Here is a 17,262-nt window from a genome sequence, read left to right on the forward strand (position 1 = left end):
TGCATCTACCTCTGAAAAAATATTTGGGCTTCTAGCTGTGTGTGGGACTTGTTCTATTAGTCCATCTATACTGACCTCCATTAGGTTGCAAACTGAATATAATTTTTTTCTGCATCTAGCTCTGAAAAAATAGTTGGCCTTCTAGCAGTGTGTGGGACTTTCTCTATTAGTCCATCTATACTGACCTACATCAGGTTGCAAACTGAATATATTTTTTTTCTGCATCTACCTCTGAAAAAATATTGGGCTTCTAGCTGTGTGTGGGACTTGTTCTATTAGTCCATCTATACTGACCTCCATCAGGTTGCAAACTGAATATAATTTTTTTTCTGCATCTAGCTCTGAAAAAATATTTGGCCTTCTAGCAGTGTGTGGGACTTTCTCTATTAGTCCATCTATACTGACCTCCATCAGGTTGCAAATTAAAAATAATTTTTATCTGCATCTAGATCTGAAAAAATATTTGGCCTTCTAGCAGTGTGTGGGACTTTCTCTATTAGTCCATCTATACTGACCTCCATCAGGTTGCAAATTAAAAATAATTTTTATCTGCATCTACCTCTGAAAAAATATTTGGGCTTCTAGCTGTGTGTGGGACTTGTTCTATTAGTCCATCTATACTGACCTCCATTAGGTTGCAAACTGAATATAATTTTTTTTTGCATCTAGCTCTGAAAAAATAGTTGGCCTTCTAGCAGTGTGTGGGACTTTCTCTATTAGTCCATCTATACTGACCTCCATCAGGTTGCAAACTGAATATATTTTTTTTCTGCATCTACCTCTGAAAAAATATTGGGCTTCTAGCTGTGTGTGGGACTTGTTCTATTAGTCCATCTATACTGACCTCCATCAGGTTGCAAACTGAATATAATTTTTTTCTGCATCTAGCTCTGAAAAAATATTTGGCCTTCTAGCAGTGTGTGGGACTTTCTTTATTAGTCCATCTATACTGACCTCCATCAGGTTGCAAATTAAAAATAATTTTTTTTCTGCATCTACCTCTGAAAAAATATTGGGCTTCTAGCTGTGTGTGGGACTTGTTCTATTAATCCATCTATACAGACCTCCATCAGGTTGCAAACTGAATATAATTTTTTTCTGCATCTACCTCTGAAAAAATATTTGGGCTTCTAGCTGTGTGTGGGACTTGTTCTATTAGTCCATCTATACTGACCTCCATCAGGTTGCAAACTGAATATAATTTTTTTCTCCTTCTAACCCAGCCAATAGTTTTGGCCTAATACCACAGTTTGGCCACTCAGCTCTGCTCGGTTCCCATCCATTGTTTTTTTGTGCAAACAACTCCAGAGTTGTGAATTAGTTAACCACCAAAATGAGTGGAAAAAGGCCTGCTGCTGGTGGAAAGGGGAATAGGCGTGTTGGGAAGGGGAAAAAAGGTTGTGTCCGTGGGGTAGGTGTTAAAGCAACAGTAACATCTGCAGAAGAAAGACCATCTTCCAGCCAAACTAAAATGTCTACTTCTTTTAGCGGACAATGTGATAAGATCCCTTTCTTACGGCCATGCCAATCGCTACAAATTCCAGATGAGGCACAAAAACAGCAGGTGCTTCAACGGATATCAAGTGCTCCTTTAAGTAGGCTCTCCTCCACATCAACTTCAACATCACAAATACTCCAGTCCTCAAAGGTGTCACCCCAATCGCACTTGCTTCCTCACAGCTCCCAAATCTCCAGCTGCCCGTCTGAGTATGAGGTAGAACAGATGGTTGAGTCTGCAGAGCTGTTTACTCATACTATAGCCTGGGAATCAGAGGTCGACTCCAGCGCTTCTGTGAATCCAGACGAGGAAATGATCTGCACTGATGCCCAGAATCTTTATGAGTCGGATCCAGGACCAGACGCAGAAGGTTCTGACCATAATGTAGACCCCCATTCCCAAACTGTAACTCCTGTTGGTGGAGACAATGAGGAAGACGATGATGAGACTCAAATACCTGATTGGAGCGACAACTTTAGTTTTTTGTCAGGGCAGGAACAGGTTGGCTCTGAGGACGACGGGTGTGATAACGCACAGGGTGATGATGATGAGGTTGGAGATCCCACTTACTGTCAACCCACAGTCAGCCAAGAGATGAGGTCAGCAGAGGAGGTGGAGGAAGATGCTAGTGACGACGAGGTCAGGTTGCGCCTTCCTGGACAGAGACGTAGTACTGGAAGCACGTCAACAACTGCATCCTCAAACACAACTCTGCCTCTCACCACAAGTCGTGGTGGCTCTTCAGGTCGCATGGGTGCTAAGCCTTGCATAGCCTGGGCATTTTTTCAGATCGATAAAGATGACCCAACTCGTGTTATCTGTAACATTTGTCAGCAAAAGCTAAGTAGAGGCCAAAAAATACATAGTTTGAGTACTTCATGCATGAACCGGCACATGGACATGAAGCATAAGTTGCAGTGGGAAGCTCAGTGTGCTACAATGCGGCCTAGCCGGCCGGGCCAACCACCGTCTGCCATATCTTGTGCATCCGCGGCCTCTTCATCCTCTGTGACTGGGGGGACAGCAGTCACACCTGTTTTGGGGCGCAGACCTGCCACCTCTTTACCCGCAACAGCCAGCGTGATTGGCAGGTCATCATTTTCTTTGGAGGTGGTAACACCAGCTGGTGTTGAGCGCTGTCCGACATCGATAGCACCACCTTTGGATCAAGGCAACCTAACATGTCCGCCTGCATCTTCCTCACAGACCGGCAGTTTGCCGGGGACACCCTTATCAACCCCGTCTAAGCACAATAGCCAGCCCTCGGTCCCTCAGATATGGACAATTAAAAGACCATTTCCTCCTAGCCATGAGAAAGCTAAGAGGTTGAATTTCACCATCTGCAAGCTCTTGGCTACAGAAATGCTGCCTTTCCGCCTGGTGGACACAGAGGATTTTCGGACCTTATGTCCGTCGCAGTGCCCCAGTACCAGATGCCCAGTCGGCACTACTTCTCAAAGAAAGGTGTGCCTGCGCTCCACCAGCATGTCGCACACAACATCACCGCTTCTTTGAGAAACTCTGTGTGTGACAGGGTGCATTTCAACACAGACACTTGGACGAGTAGGCATGGACAGGGGCGTTACATGTCGCTGACTGGGCACTGGGTAACTATGGTGACAGCAGGACAAGGGGCTGCTATCCAAGTCTTGCCGTCCCCACGAGTTGTGCGTCAATCCTCTTTATGTCAAAGTTCCTCCACTGCTTCTGCCTCCTCAACCTCCTCTCGGTCTTCCACCTGCACCCAAAGCCTGTCTGGTCATGCCACAAGCTTTCTAACTGCGCAGAAGGGATCCTGCACACCTCCTTACAATGCTGGCAGTAGGGCTCAACGTCATCAGGCGGTTTTTACTTTGAAATGTCTGGGAAATGTGAGTCACACAGCTGAGGAGTTGTGGTCAGCTCTGGAGAACCAATTTCATGAATGGTTGTCTCCACTGGACCTGAAACCAGGGAAGGCCGTTTGCGACAATGCTGCAAACCTGGGTGCAGCCCTTCGCCGGGGCAATGTCACACACGTGCCTTGTATGGCTCACGTGTTGAACCTGGTTGTCCAGGAATTTTTAGCCCACTATCCCAGACTAGATGGCCTTCTGCAGAGGGCACGGTCGCTGTGTGCTCACTTCCGCCGTTCGCATCCCGCAGCTCAGCGACTTACATCTCTACAGAAGTCGTTGGGCCTGCCACTTCACCGGCTAAAATGCGTTGTGCCTACCCGGTGGAATTCAACTCTGCACATGTTGCAGCGACTGTGGCAGCACCGACAAGCCCTGGTGCAATACGTTTTGACGTATACCCTGGGCCAACGAGATCCAGAGGTTGGGCAAATCATGCTGGAGGAGTGGTCTCAGATCAGGGACCTATGCACCCTTCTGCACAGTTTTGAAATGGCGACGAAGATGTTTAGTGCTGACGATGCCATTATCAGCATGACTATTCCGGTGATTTACATGCTGGAGCACATGTTAAACAGAATTCGGAGTCAGGTGGTGGCACAAGAGGAGGTGGAGGAAGTAGAGGAGGAGGAGTTGTATGCGGAAGGGCTAACATCTGCAAGGTCCAGACGGTCGGCAGCACCAAGGCGGCAGGCATGTGAGGGTGGGGGAGATGGTTTTACCAGGGCGCATGGTAGCAGCCAAACTAGTGAGGAAGGTGCAGGAGCCCAGGAAGAAGTGGAGGACGAACTGATGGAAGACTCATCAGATGAGGGAGACCTTGATCACATTTCTGTTGTGCGAGGTTGGGGGGAGAGGACAGAGGAAGGAAGCATGATTGTTACCTCGCCACCAACACAACAGGGACTTGGTGCTCCTGGATGCGCAAAACACATGAGTGCCTTCTTGCTGCACTACCTGCAACATGACCCTCGAATTGTGAGAATTAGAAATAATCCTGACTACTGGGTTGCCACACTGTTAGATCCCCGGTACAAAAGTAAATTTGCCGAAATTATTCCTGCCATAGAAAGGGATGCACGCATGCAGGAGTATCAGCAGAGACTGTTGCAGAATCTTACATGTGCTTTTCCACAAAACACCAGTGGTGCACGTAGTGAATCTCACAGTTCCAACTTGCCAACCGTGGGACCGTCAAGTGTGAAGCACTCAAACCGTAACAGAACCACAGTATCTGCTGGTAACATCAATTTTGCGGAATCATTTCACCACTTTTTTAGCCCATCCTTTGCAAGGCCACAGGAGACAAGAAGTCTGACACATAGTCAACGCCTAGAGACGATGGTACAGGAGTATCTCCAAGTAAACATTGAAGCCATGACTGTGTCACTGGACCCTTGCTCTTTTTGGGCTTCCAATCTGGATAAATGGCCGGAGCTAGCCACTTACGCCTTGGAGATCTTGTCATGCCCCGCAGCCAGCGTTCTGTCTGAACGTGTGTTCAGCGCTGCTGGTGGTGTGCTGACAGATAAGCGCACGCGGCTCTCCACTGATAATGTAGACAGACTCACGTTCATAAAGATGAACAAATCATGGATCCGAAACGACTTTTCTACCCCTGTGTCATCCTGGGGAGAGTAAAAGCTTGATGATTGGTTAAAATCACCCTACCAACCGTTTTAAGCTTTCAAATTACTAATCATGTTTATCTGTATCTTGGCTGGAAAATAATTTGGGCTTTGTAGCAGTGTGCAGCACTGATTCTATTAGGCCATCTATAATAAGCTCCACCAGATTTAAAATTACTAATCATGTTTATCTGTATACTGGCTGGAAAATAATTTGGGCTTTGTAGCAGTGTGCAGCACTGATCCTATTAGGCCATCTATACTAAGCTCCACCAGATTTAAAATTAATAATAATTTTTAGCTGCATCTAGCCCGGAAAATAATTTTGGGGCTCCGAGATGCGCAAGACACATAAGTGCCTTCTTGCTGCACTACCTGCAACATGACCCTCATATTGTCAGAATTCGAAGTAATCATGACTACTGGGTTGCCACACTCTTAGATCCCCCAAACTTTTCGATCAACCTTTTCATTTTAATAAAGACCAAAAAAATGGTCATTTTTGAAATTATAAGCATTAGCAGGTTATTAGAAACTGAAATCAAACAGTTTTCAACTCAAAACTTTATTCTAGGTGATGTTACATTTTCACATAGGACCCCTTGTTCGAAAGGAGCTTCTGAACTCTCTCGTCCATTGAATTTGTCAGGTTTTGGATGGTTTCTGCTTCAATTGTTTTGCATGAGGACAGAATACCCTCCCAGAGGTGTTGCTTAGATGTGAACTGCCTCCCGCCATCATAGACACTCCTTTTGATGATGCTCCAGAGGTTCTGAATGGGGTAGAGGTCAGGGGAGCATGGGGGTCACACCATAAGTTTGTCCCCTTTTATGCCCATATCAGCCAGAGATGCAGATGTTTTATGTGCAGCATGAGATGGTGCATTATCATGCAAAAAATGATCTTGCTGTGAAATACACGGTTCTTCTTCTTGAACCATGGCAGGAAGTGCTGTTTGAGAAAATCCACATACATTATGGAGTTCATCTTTAGCGCCTTCAGAGATCCTAAAGGGGCAGACAATCTCTCTCCCCATGATTCCAGCCCAAAACATTACTCCACCTCCTCCTTGTTGGCGCTGTAGCCGTGTTTGCGTGGGGTGTCCATCAACCAGCCATCCTCCACTCCATCCATCTGGACCATCGAGCGCTGCACGGCACTCATCCGTGAACAAAACAGTTTTGAAATCAGTCTTCATGTAATGTTTGGCCCACTGGAGCCGTTTCTGCTTGTGTGAAGTGGATAGAGGAGGTCGACAGGATGGCGTATGCACAGCTGCAAACCTCTGAAGGACCCTGCATCTTGTTGTTCGGGGGACGTTGGAGGCACCAGCAGCTTCAAAAACTTGTCTGCTGCTATGACAAGGCTTTTTTGCCGCTGCTCTTTTAACCTGACGTAATTGCCTGTAGGAAAGAGTCCTCAATTTGCCCTTATCAGCACGCACACGTGTGTACTGTGAATCAGCTACATACTTCTTGATTGCCAAGACACTTCATCCTGATCATCGCACAATGTTGATTGTAGTCATGCCTTGACCTAAACACTCCACAATTTGTTGCTTCTCAGCAGCCGACACATCCTTTTTCTTTCCCATTTTGGCAGAAAATGTAGGCTGCTTAATAATGTGAGACAGCCTTCTTAAGTAGTCTTGCCTTTCATTGGACACACCTGCCAAACTAATTAGCACAGGTGTCTGCAATTGCTTACAGTGATATAAAGAGCCCTGACACACATCACCATCAATGAGTTTAACTGACAAACAAACAAATTCTTCCCTTATCACTCCTAAACACTTTTTGCATAATAATTTGGAACACAGTGTACATGTGCTTTTCCACAAAACACCAGTGGTTCACGTAGTGAATCTTACAGTTCTAACTTGCCTACCGTGGTCTGTATGGAGTTGTTCAATAAAGGGCCCAAAATTAAGATAACATAGATGGGAGAGGTCTCTATGAATAGGAATTCCTAAGTATTTGATACCCTGTGAGGGCCAGGCAAAGGGAAAGTTGGACTGGATGGAATCCTATATGGATTTGGTGAGGGAGACATCGAGGGCCTCAGACTTCGCTGCATTGATTTTAAAATTTGACCATGTAACAAAGTGATCTATTTCAGCCATAACAGCATGGATGGATATGTGTGATTGAGTGATATATACTAGGACATCATCAGCAAATTGAGAGCACTTGTACTCGGTGCTTCCCACCTCAATCCACCTAATATTGGGGTTATGGCGAATTGATGAGAGCAGGTGCTCCATCACTAGGATGTATAAGAGAGGGGACAGAGGACATCCCTGCCTTGTCCCATTGGTGATTGTGAAAGGTGATGAAAATGTTCTGATGCACCCCCTGGGCCTTGGGACACCCGGAGCCGGACCCTTTTTGGTGGATGCTGGTGGTTGTAGTCTTCGTGGCGGCGACCCGGTTCCGTGGCTCAGGGTGGTCAAACCAGTGGCGGAACTATTTATGTGGTTTTGATGTTTAAATGTCCGACTACGCCACCCGTGGATTGCGGTCAGAGTGAACCGCTGCTGCAGGGCAGACCGCTAAGGCTGGTGTTGTGGGTGCAGCAGAGCGTAGCATAACTCCCCACGGGAGGAGTATAGCCTCAGGGCAGTGTATGCGGAGGATGGGGGTGATGGTGCAGGGCAGCAGCAGTAACGACACGGAGTCAGTGATGCAGTCCAGGGCCTTTACTCACAGTTCTTATTATCCAGACCACGTCTGCAGGTAACGGCTGCCCACGTCGTACTGTGCTCACCAGGTGAGGGGCTCAGACAACTCCCAGATAACTTTGGAGCGCTTCACAGGACCCCCTTTGTGTGTCCTTTTTCTGGCCTTTCTTACCAACCCTTCTATCCGGCTGCCTCGGGCCTCCTCTTGGTAAGCTTGGCGCCAGTTTCCCTGACCCTATGTGGTGCCTTCCTAGCGGGTGTAGCGAGGGGCTGCGCCACATAAAATGTCAGAGCCTCCGGTTTCTAGCTGAGGGTCGTTTCCTGCCTCCACTAGTTTCGGGGACCGGTCTCTCCCTTTGGCCTGACCCCTCCACGCAGGACTGGGCATCTGTTACTAGGCCCGCCTCCGGAGCAGAGCTCATGCAGAGCCCCTGCTCCCTGCCACTTCTGCTCAGACTTCTCTGCACTGAACTAAGATGGTGCCCACCTTTTATACTCCCTTCTCAATGCACCCAGGAACTGCTTCCTCCCTGCTCCTGCACTACAGGGTTCCCCTTCCTCAGTGTTCCCTCCCCCCACTCCAGCCAGGGACAGGGACTGTCGTGCCCATCTCAGAGGCATATTGGTCGCCCTGCCCCACGGCAATGTGGTGTAATGCATGCAGGTGTCGGGTCCTGATCCACACTCCATCCTTACCTGAGAGTGAGATATCACACCTCTGGGTGAGGTGCAATACCTCTGTAGCAACCGAGCCCTCAGGGTGCTACAGTTCCATTTATCTTCAGCCTAGGTGACGTATTGTGATACAGGGCCGTGATTTTGGCTATAAAAGGGTCCCCTAGACCCCTACCCCAAGCTTTTTAAGGGAATCATATATGGCGTGCCAGGAGACTCTATGGAATGCTTTCTCAGCATCCAACGAGAGTATCTAATTACAAATTTTTAACTGCATCTTGCCCAGGAAATACTTTGTGCCTAGTAGCAGTATCTGCTAGTCAGCGGATTATCCCGGCTGTTAAGCAAGCTACACCACCTGTAGTTTGGACACTTAATTTTTTCAAAGAAAATGCTTCGGGACCACGGGATTCTCAGTGAAGAGCATCAGGAGGCACCCCAAGGCATAGGGGCTGGGACTGGCAGTAGGATGCCTTGCGGTGGACAGCCGAGCTCGATCCTTATAAAAGCTTTTTAACTGCAGCAGCTTTAGTGGACGCTACTGGAGCTGGAATTACGCGGCTGCTGGCATGAGACTTGCCCTCCAATAGATCCTTGTAAATGGATTTAAAGTGTATTCATTCAAATTAGAGAGACAATTTAAATTATAAAGCTTAGAGCTGCCTCCACCATAGGGGGGCTCGCTCGACCCACCAGCGGACAGGCACCAGTATTGGGAGAGGGGGGCTGGCCGTCAGGGTTCACCGCGGTTCTGGCACAAACCCGGCGACACGGAGGTGGCACGGGCAGGAGTGGACTGAACGTGTCGGCTTCTCACTTTTTGGATTTTAGAAGGGCATGACATGCCTATATTTGTGTCTCCCCCTCATTTTACTAATCCACCTCTTTTCTTTTCGCATGACTATATGTACTTGTCACTTTTCCATGTGTTAGTTGTGTCTTCTGAGCAGTTTGTCAGCTTTTGGACACCTTTGAAGGTGTTTTCTATGTGTTTCTATGTGTTTTTGTTTGCCTGCCATTGGTTTTAACGGTGTTCGAAGGTGTTCGACGAACAGTTCGACGAACAGTTCGGTGAACACACGGGTGTTCGACGAACCGAACCTAACTCGAACACTACGGGGGTGGCTCAACACTAGTTTTAAATCAGTAGTACAGTGGATGTGGACAGAGCAGGAGAAATTGCCGTCCGCACAGCAGGGGAACAGCTGACGTTACTGAACCCCAATAACACGGCAGCAAGTGTTGATTGTGCAGACGGCACTTCCGAGCGCCAACTGGCGGTGTTGGAGCTCAGAGATAATACTGAAAACAGAGGAGCCAGAGGTGTAATTGGAGCAACTTTAAAATCTGTAGTAGTGAGAATGTGGACAGAGCAGGAGAAATTGCCGTCCGCACAGCAGGGGAACAGCTGACGTTACTGAACCCCAATAACACGGCAGCAAGTGTTGATTGTGCAGACGGCACTTCCGAGCGCCAACTGGCGGTGTTGGAGCTCAGGGATAATACTGAAAACAGAGGAGCCAGAGGTGTAATTGGAGCAACTTTAAAATCTGTAGTAGTGAGAATGTGGACAGAGGAGGAGAAATTGCCATCCGCACAGCAGGGGAACAGCTGACGTTACTGAACACCAATGACACGGCAGCAAGTGTTGACTGTGCAGACGGCACTTCCGAGCGCCAACTGGCGGTGTTGGAGCTCAGGGATAATACTGAAAACAGAGGAGCCAGAGGTGTGATTGGAGCAACTTTAAAATCTGTAGTAGTGAGAATGTGGACAGAGCAGGAGAAATTGCCGTCCGCACAGCAGGGGAACAGCTGACGTTACTGAACCCCAATAACACGGCAGCAAGTGTTGACTGTGCAGACGGCACTTCCGAGCGCCAACTGGCGGTGTTGGAGCTCAGGGATAATACTGAAAACAGAGGAGCCAGAGGTGTAATTGGAGCAACTTTAAAATCTGTAGTAGTGAGAATGTGGACAGAGCAGGAGAAATTGCCGTCCGCACAGCAGGGGAACAGCTGACGTTACTGAACCCCAATAACATGGCAGCAAGTGTTGACTGTGCAGACGGCACTTCCGAGCGCCAACTGGCGGAGTTGGAGCTCAGGGATCATACTGAAAACAGAGGAGCCAGAAGTGTAATTGGAGCAACTTTAAAATCTGTAGTAGTGAGAATGTGGACAGAGCAGGAGAAATTGCAGTCCGCACAGCAGGGGAACAGCTGATGTTACTGAACCCCAATAACACGCCAGCAAGTGTTGACTGTGCAGACGGCACTTCCGAGCGCCAACTGGCGGTGTTGGAGCTCAGGGATAATACTGAAAACAGAGGAGCCAGAGGTGTAATTGGAGCAACTTTAAAATCTGTAGTAGTGAGAATGTGGACAGAGCAGGAGAAATTGCCGTCCGCACAGCAGGGGAACAGCTGACGTTACTGAACCCCAATAACATGGCAGCAAGTGTTGAATGTGCAGACGGCACTTCCGAGCGCCAACTGGCGGAGTTGGAGCTCAGGGATAATACTGAAAACAGAGGAGCCAGAGGTGTAATTGGAGCAACTTTAAAATCTGTAGTAGTGAGAATGTGGACAGAGCAGGAGAAATTGCCGTCCGCACAGCAGGGGAACAGCTGACGTTACTGAACCCCAATAACACGGCAGCAAGTGTTGACTGTGCAGACGGCACCTCCGAGCGCCAACTGGTGGTGTTGGAGCTCAGGGATAATACTGAAAACAGAGGAGCCAGAAGTGTAATTGGAGCAACTTTAAAATCTGTAGTAGTGAGAATGTGGACAGAGCAGGAGAAATTGCCGTCCGCACAGCAGGGGAACAGCTGACGTTACTGAACCCCAATAACACGGCAGCAAGTGTTGACTGTGCAGACGGCACTTCCGAGCGCCAACTGGCGGTGTTGGAGCTCAGGGATAATACTGAAAACAGAGGTGCCAGAGGTGTAATTGGAGAAACTTTAAAATCTGCAGTAGTGAGAATGTGGACAGAGGAGGAGAAATTGCCATCCGCACAGCAGGGGACACAGCTGACATTACTGAACACCAATGACACGACAGCAAGTGTTGACTGTGCAGACGGTACTTCCGAGCGCCAACTGGCGGTGTTGGAGCTCAGGGATAATACTGAAAACAGAGGAGCCAGAGCTGTAATTGGAGCAACTTTAAAATCTGTAGTAGTGAGAATGTGGACAGAGCAGGAGAAATTGCCGTCCGCACAGCAGGGGAACAGCTGACGTTACTGAACCCCAATAACACGGCAGCAAGTGTTGACTGTGCAGACGGCACTTCCGAGCGCCAACTGGCGGTGTTGGAGCTCAGGGATAATACTGAAAACAGAGGAGCCAGAGGTGTATTTGGAGGAGGTTTTAAATCAGTAGTACAGTGGATGTGGACAGAGCAGGAGAAATTGCCGTCTGCACAGCAGGGGAACAGCTGACGTTACTGAACCCCAATAACACGGCAGCAAGTGTTGATTGTGCAGACGGCACTTCCGAGCGCCAACTCGCGGAGTTGGAGCTCAGGGATCATACTGAAAACAGAGGAGCCATAAGTGTAATTGGAGCAACTTTAAAATCTGTAGTAGTGAGAATGTGGACAGAGCAGGAGAAATTGCCGTCCGCACAGCAGGGGAACAGCTGACGTTACTGAACCCCAATAACATGGCAGCAAGTGTTGACTGTGCAGACGGCACTTCCGAGCGCCAACTGGCGGAGTTGGAGCTCAGGGATCATACTGAAAACAGAGGAGCCAGAAGTGTAATTGGAGCAACTTTAAAATCTGTAGTAGTGAGAATGTGGACAGAGCAGGAGAAATTGCAGTCCGCACAGCAGGGGAACAGCTGATGTTACTGAACCCCAATAACACGCCAGCAAGTGTTGACTGTGCAGACGGCACTTCCGAGCGCCAACTGGCGGTGTTGGAGCTCAGGGATAATACTGAAAACAGAGGAGCCAGAGGTGTAATTGGAGCAACTTTAAAATCTGTAGTAGTGAGAATGTGGACAGAGCAGGAGAAATTGCCGTCCGCACAGCAGGGGAACAGCTGACGTTACTGAACCCCAATAACATGGCAGCAAGTGTTGAATGTGCAGACGGCACTTCCGAGCGCCAACTGGCGGAGTTGGAGCTCAGGGATAATACTGAAAACAGAGGAGCCAGAGGTGTAATTGGAGCAACTTTAAAATCTGTAGTAGTGAGAATGTGGACAGAGCAGGAGAAATTGCCGTCCGCACAGCAGGGGAACAGCTGACGTTACTGAACCCCAATAACACGGCAGCAAGTGTTGACTGTGCAGACGGCACCTCCGAGCGCCAACTGGTGGTGTTGGAGCTCAGGGATAATACTGAAAACAGAGGAGCCAGAAGTGTAATTGGAGCAACTTTAAAATCTGTAGTAGTGAGAATGTGGACAGAGCAGGAGAAATTGCCGTCCGCACAGCAGGGGAACAGCTGACGTTACTGAACCCCAATAACACGGCAGCAAGTGTTGACTGTGCAGACGGCACTTCCGAGCGCCAACTGGCGGTGTTGGAGCTCAGGGATAATACTGAAAACAGAGGTGCCAGAGGTGTAATTGGAGAAACTTTAAAATCTGCAGTAGTGAGAATGTGGACAGAGGAGGAGAAATTGCCATCCGCACAGCAGGGGACACAGCTGACATTACTGAACACCAATGACACGACAGCAAGTGTTGACTGTGCAGACGGTACTTCCGAGCGCCAACTGGCGGTGTTGGAGCTCAGGGATAATACTGAAAACAGAGGAGCCAGAGCTGTAATTGGAGCAACTTTAAAATCTGTAGTAGTGAGAATGTGGACAGAGCAGGAGAAATTGCCGTCCGCACAGCAGGGGAACAGCTGACGTTACTGAACCCCAATAACACGGCAGCAAGTGTTGACTGTGCAGACGGCACTTCCGAGCGCCAACTGGCGGTGTTGGAGCTCAGGGATAATACTGAAAACAGAGGAGCCAGAGGTGTATTTGGAGGAGGTTTTAAATCAGTAGTACAGTGGATGTGGACAGAGCAGGAGAAATTGCCGTCTGCACAGCAGGGGAACAGCTGACGTTACTGAACCCCAATAACACGGCAGCAAGTGTTGATTGTGCAGACGGCACTTCCGAGCGCCAACTCGCGGAGTTGGAGCTCAGGGATCATACTGAAAACAGAGGAGCCATAAGTGTAATTGGAGCAACTTTAAAATCTGTAGTAGTGAGAATGTGGACAGAGCAGGAGAAATTGCAGTCCGCACAGCAGGGGAACAGCTGATGTTACTGAACCCCAATAACACGGCAGAAAGTGTTGACTGTGCAGACGGCACTTCCGAGCGCCAACTGGCGGAGTTGGAGCTCAGGGATCATACTGAAAACAGAGGAGCCATAAGTGTAATTGGAGCAACTTTAAAATCTGTAGTAGTGAGAATGTGGACAGAGCAGGAGAAATTGCAGTCCGCACAGCAGGGGAACAGCTGATGTTACTGAACCCCAATAACACGGCAGAAAGTGTTGACTGTGCAGACGGCACTTCCGAGCGCCAACTGGCGGTGTTGGAGCTCAGGGATAATACTGAAAACAGAGGAGCCAGAGGTGTAATTGGAGCAACTTTAAAATCTGTAGTAGTGAGAATGTGGACAGAGCAGGAGAAATTGCCGTCCGCACAGCAGGGGAACAGCTGACGTTACTGAACCCCAATAACATGGCAGAAAGTGTTGACTGTGCAGACGGCACTTCCGAGCGCCAACTGGCGGTGTTGGAGCTCAGGGATAATACTGAAAACAGAGGAGCCAGAGGTGTAATTGGAGCAACTTTAAAATCTGTAGTAGTGAGAATGTGGACAGAGCAGGAGAAATTGCCGTCCGCACAGCAGGGGAACAGCTGACGTTACTGAACCCCAATAACATGGCAGCAAGTGTTGACTGTGCAGACGGCACTTCCGAGCGCCAAATGGCGGAGTTGGAGCTCAGGGATAATACTGAAAACAGAGGAGCCAGAGGTGTAATTGGAGCAACTTTAAAATCTGTAGTAGTGAGAATGTGGACAGAGCAAGAGAAATAGCCGTCCGCACAGCAGGGGAACAGCTGACGTTACTGAACCCCAATAACACGGCAGCAAGTGTTGACTGTGCAGACGGCACTTCCAAGCGCCAACTGGTGGTATTGGAGCTCAGGGATAATACTGAAAACAGAGGTGTATTTGGAGGAGGTTTTAAATCAGTAGTACAGTGGATGTGGACAGAGCAGGAGAAATTGCCGTCCGCATAGCAAGGGAACAGCTGACGTTACTGAACCCCAATAACACGGCAGCAAGTGTTGACTGTGCAGACGGCACTTCCGAGCGCCAACTGGCAGTGTTGGAGCTCAGGGATAATACTGAAAACAGAGGAGCCAGAGGTGTATTTGGAGGAGGTTTTAAATCAGTAGTACAGTGGATGTGGACAGAGCAGGAGAAAATTGCAGTCCGCACAGCAGGGGAACAGCTGACGTTACTGAACCCCAATAACACGGCAGCAAGTGTTGACTGTGCAGACGGCACTTCCGAGCGCCAACTGGCGGTGTTGGAGCTCAGGGATTACAGTTCAGGTGGTAGAAACATGAACAGAACAGGAGACCTGGATACTGTTGCCAACCAATTATTTATTCTGGAAGAGGACTGGCAAATTCATGATAGATCCAGGCCTTGTTCATTTTGAGAAAAGTAAGCCGGTCAACGTTATCGGAGGATAGTCGCATGCGACGGTCTGTTAGTACACCACCTGCGGCACTAAAGACGCGTTCCGATAATACACTAGCAGCAGGGCAAGCTAGCACCTCCAATGCATACTGACTAAGCTCTGGCCATGTATCCAGCTTACAGACCCAAAACTTGAAGGGAGAAGAGCCGTCTGGGAGTACATTAAGAGGGCAAGACATGTAGTCTGTCACCATCTGACGGAAACGTTGCCTCCTGCTGACTGGAGCCGTCAGTGATGGTGTAGACATTTGGGGCGGCGGGGACACAAAACTTTGCCACATTTCGGCCATACTGGTCTTGCCTTGTGCTGAGGCGCTGCTTCTGCTCCCTCTTTGTGCAGAGCTTCCTCCACTGCCTCGACGCACTGAGCTGCTTTGTAAAGCACTAGCAGCACTGCTCTCGGTTGGAATGGAGAACATGATGGAATGCACCAGTGCGTCTTGGTACTCCCGCATTTTACGCTCCCGGTTCAACAGTGTTATGAGGCTTTGTAAGTTGTCCCGGTAGCGAGGATCTAGGAGGGTGGACACCCAATAATCAGCCGTGTTGAGAATGTGGGTGATGCGGCGGTCATTTCTCAGGCACTGCAGCATGAAATCAACCATGTGCTGCAGACTGCCAACTGGCCAAGAAGCGCTGTCCCCTGCTTGAGGCGTGATCTCTGCCTGCTCTGCATCACCCCACCCTCGCTCTAGATACTGACTACTAGAGCATTGTGTACCTCCCTCCTCTGGACAAATGTCTTCCTCATCCATTGACTCCTTCTCATCCTCCTCACAAAGTGTCCCCTGCCTAGGCCTTTGTGAGGAACCACGTTGCGCAGACTGTAGAGAAGCAGATAGCATTTGTGACTCCTCATCCTCCACCTCTTCCAAAACCTCGTCCCTTAGTGCTTGCAGTGTTTTTTCAAGCAGGCAGATAAGGGGGATAGTCATGCTGACTAGTGCATCATCTGCACTCGCCATCCGCGTGGAATAATCGAAGGCACGCAAAACGTGGCAAATGTCCTTCATAGAGGCCCACTCAGTGGTGGTGAAGTGTGAACGGTGCGCACTGCGACTTGTTTGCACCTGCTGCAGCTGGTACTCCATTACTGCTGCCTGCTGCTCACACAACCTCTCCAACATATGTAACGTTGAATTCCACCTGGTGGGTAGGTCACATATGATGCGATGTTCCGGAAGACGTAATCGGCGCTGCAGAGCTGCAATGCGTGATCTTGCATTGCTGGAACGCCGCAAGTGAGCGCACTCTATGCAGACCTTGTGAAGCAGTGCATCAAGATCCGGATATTCCCTCAGAAAACTCTGCACGACCAAGTTGAGAACATGTGCCAGACATGGGATGTGAGTGAGGTTGCCTAGGCCCAGAGCTGCCACCAGATTTCGGCCATTGTCACACACTACCATGCCTGGCTGGAGATTCGCTGGCACAAACCACATGTCGCTCTGCTGCTTGATGGCATTCCAGAGCTCCTGCGCTGTGTGGCTTCGATTCCCCAAAGAAATTAATTTTAATACGGCCTGTTGACGTTTGGCCACGGCTGTGCTCATATTGGTCACCATAACAGGTAACCGTTCACGGGTAGATGTGGAGGTAGACCGTGACGGCTCCTGCAGCGCTGATTCAGAGGAACTGGAGTATGAGGAGGAGTCAATGTGTACAGACTGGATTCCTGCAATCCTTGGAGTTGGCAGAACACGTACAGCGCCACTCTCAAGATCTGTACCCGGCTCCACAACATTTACCCAATGGGCAGTGAGGGAAAGGTATCGTCCCTGTCCATGCTTACTGGTCCACGCATCGGTGGTCAGGTGGACCTTGCTACTGACGGCATTTTGTAGCGCATGTTTAATTTTTCCCTCCACATGATGTTGCAGGGCAGGAACGGCTTGCCTGCTGAAATAAAAGCGGCTGGGCACGTTGTATTGTGGGACTGCCAATGCCATAAAGTTACGGAATGTGTCAGTCTCCACCAGCCTGAATGATAGCATTTCAAGGGCCAGTAGTTTAGCAATGCCAGCATTCAGAGCCTGTGCTCGGGGGTGGTTTGCCGAGTATGGGCGCCTTTTCTCCCATGCCTGTGCTAACGATGGCTGTAGACTGGCCTGGGAGTGTGAGGATGACTGGGAAAGTGGTGCTGTGGGTGGAATTA

Source organism: Phyllobates terribilis, unplaced genomic scaffold (assembly GCF_046119375.1).
Source record: "Phyllobates terribilis strain yellow unplaced genomic scaffold, ASM4611937v1 Scaffold_11__3_contigs__length_659146591, whole genome shotgun sequence".
Classification (NCBI taxonomy): domain Eukaryota; kingdom Metazoa; phylum Chordata; class Amphibia; order Anura; family Dendrobatidae; genus Phyllobates; species Phyllobates terribilis.